Here is a 3,248-nt window from a genome sequence, read left to right on the forward strand (position 1 = left end):
TCTGATTTTGTTCCCCAGTGGGACACTGCTTGGATTGCTGCCTGAATCAGTATGCTGTGATTGTAGGGTTTTTTTTATTTTTTAAAATATTTTTTTATTGATTTCAGAGAGGAAGAGAGAGGAAGAGAGAGAGATCAATGATGAAAGAGAATCATTGATCGGCTGCCTCCTGCACATCCCACATTGTTCATATAGTATGCAACCCAGACATATGCCCTGACCGGTAATCAAACTGTGACCTCCTGGTTCATATGTCTGAGGAGGAAACTGGTCTTGCAAGGCGTGTCAGGCCATAGAAACTGTGAACAATGCACTGCCCTGGGCGGGGGAGGGGGTTGTTATGGGGGTGCCAGGACGGACCATCAGATGTGGCCTGACACCTGGGGGCCTTCCTGCAGGACCACAAAGCGGGCAGGGGGCATATCTGCAAGACACAGACCCCAGCGGGATAAATATAGATAGGCTTTCTGCACGTTTCTTCACTCTGATTTGGAAATTATTCCCGGAGTCCACTAGTGTTAATAAATGGGGTCCCTCCCTTTCTCTAGGAAGCGTGCTTGGTATTTCTTTGGCCTTCTGCAACAGGTCAATGCTCAACCACTGTGCCACTCCAGCTGGGCTGTAGTTTCTTTTAATACCAACTAAACACTGTTCTTTTTCTTTATGTGATTTTTGCCTCTCTTCCAGTTGCCTTCTAGGAAGCCCAAATTCCTCACCTTTGCTGTACTTTCCATAAACTTACCACCTTAGACGCCTTCCACCAATTCCCTAAAGATGCAGTGCCACCTTAACCAGTTCCCCAAGGAACACTGTTTTCCTCCCCAGAATCTAATATCAGTTCCCTTCCTGATTTTCAGAACTGCACTAGAAGGGGAAGTTCACTTCCCTGCAACTACCTCAACTGTAAATGACGCATCTCTCATAGGGGTAATTGAGGTTTTCAGTCTTGTAAAAAAATGTGAATAAGCGCATCTTAAACACTATCATGTTTATTGGTCTGCTTTAACTCACAAGATAGGTACATACAATATGTTTGTTATGCAAATGAAACTCCAGAGGCAAATCTTCTGGTCCCACCCAGGTTACTGACTTAAAGCACTACCTTTTTAGAAATTCTGCAACTGTTTTCCTAGTTAAAGAGGTTTAACTTTGAGGAAGGAATGTAAAAAGAAATGATAGAAGGCTTCCATAACATATGAATCAATATGTATTGTGTCAATAATGATAGTGTAACCAGACAAACAATTGGTCTGTGTTGCCTGTCACTGCTTGTGTCAATTAAGCAGATACAGGGTTGAATCATTATGAGCGTTTATTCCAATACTGCCTTCAGTACGGGAGAGCAGCATCCACAAAAAGTCATCACAAAAATCTGCTCTGCACCCCACGATAAGCCAACTACTTATATTGGGTAAAAGGACAAAAGATTACATGGGGAAGTAGCCAAAGGGTATGCCAAATGGGCAGTTAACAGGTAAGCAGAGGGCTAGGGATCTTCAAAGGGCTCGGTGATATGCAAGGGCTGGGGTCTTCAAAGGGATGCAAAAGGGATGCAAAGGACTTAGTGATATGCAAAGGCTGGGGGTCTTCAAATGGCTGGCAATTCTGGTTTCTGCAGCGAAGTTCTTAATCTTTCCATAATAATAGGCAGCTCCCTGATGAGGAGAATGGGCTACATTTCCAGGTGAGCTCCTAGGTGCAGCTGCCAGCCAGGTTAAAATGTGCCTTCTGTCATTAGAACTAAACAATCACAGCTAACAGAGCATGATTAATATTTCTTACAATTCTAGCTGGTTCCCCAACATTCTATCTCTGCCCCTATCAATAGCACACTTAGACACAGACAAGTATGTGTGAGACTATTTTGCATGATATCCAATAGTACAGGGATTCTTGAGAATAACCAACCCTATGGCCATCAGAAACCTGAGACCCAGGCCTGGCTGGGTTGCTTAGTTGGTTAGAGCATGGTCCCAATATGCCAAGGTTATGGGTTCAATCTCTGGTCAGGGCACATATAAGAAGCAACCAATTAATGCATAAATAAGTGGAACTGCGGTAGGCAGTTAGACAGACACGAGTAGAACAATGACGATGGGCCAGGTACAGAAGGTCACCAGAGTAGAAAGCCCCAGGTGCCTAGCAATGGACATTTGTAGGATGGGCCCTCACCCCCAAGGTGACTTGTCCTCCCCTCAAATATGGATGGTCATTCAGTTTGGACCCCTGATCTTTCCTCCCTAGAGATAACATCTAGGCCTCGGTTGTATTTCAGCTCTAGGCCCAGAAAAGCAACAAAACCAGCCAGAGCTGCCCTGGTGCTGGTCAATCAATCAGTGGAGACCAGAACCCTGAAAGGACACACCTAGAAAACTGCTGAGTATTCTATTATGATCTTTCCCGAGTGCCTCCTTTAAAATCTCCACCCATAAAACCCTTAATGACAGATGGCCCAGAGGACTCTACCTTCCTGGAGCACACCCTTTCCCTTCCCTTCCACCCTCCTCCCCTCCAGGCGCCTTACCATACTTCCTCACTCTCAAGTTTCAAGGGCCCTTCCTTTATCTCTTGTTTCCTAAGCCCATTCCTTCTAGTAATTACTTTTTCTATCTCTCTGCTTTACAAAATAAATGTTTTTATAGTTAGAGTCTTGGCTTTGAATTCTTTCCTAGCCAAAACTCAAGTACCAAGGTTGCTGAACCCAGGTTTGGTCTGACTCCACCGATCTAACACCTGGTGCCTACAACAGAACAACAAATCAATGTTTCTCTCTCCCTCTTCTCTCTCTCTCTCTCAAATCAATCAATATATATTTTTTTAATGAACGTCAAAAGAAGAAGCCTGGGACCCAAAGATTGGGAACCACTAAGTCAAAATGTCCAATCTTAGGTCATCAACACAGGATCGGATATCACACAGTACAAATATGTTGTCCTTGTATATTAGTTGGCTAGAGCTGCCATAACAAAAAACTATGGACTGGGTGGCTAAAACAAAGAAATTAATTTTTCCCAGTCTGGAGGCTGGAAGTTCTTCAAGGAAAAGGTGCCAGCACAGTTGGTTTCTGGTAAGACCTGTCTTCCTGTCTTCCAGATGGTCTTTCCTCTGTGTGCTCACAGGGAGAGGGAGAGATCTCTGGCGTCTCTTCTTATGAGGATACCTGTACTATTAGGTCCCCACCCGTATGACCTCATTTAACCTTAATTACCTCTTTAAAGGCCCTGTCTCCAAATGATAGATCTCCCCCT

This window comes from Myotis davidii, unplaced genomic scaffold (genome assembly GCF_000327345.1).
Source record: "Myotis davidii unplaced genomic scaffold, ASM32734v1 scaffold38, whole genome shotgun sequence".
NCBI classification, from domain to species: domain Eukaryota; kingdom Metazoa; phylum Chordata; class Mammalia; order Chiroptera; family Vespertilionidae; genus Myotis; species Myotis davidii.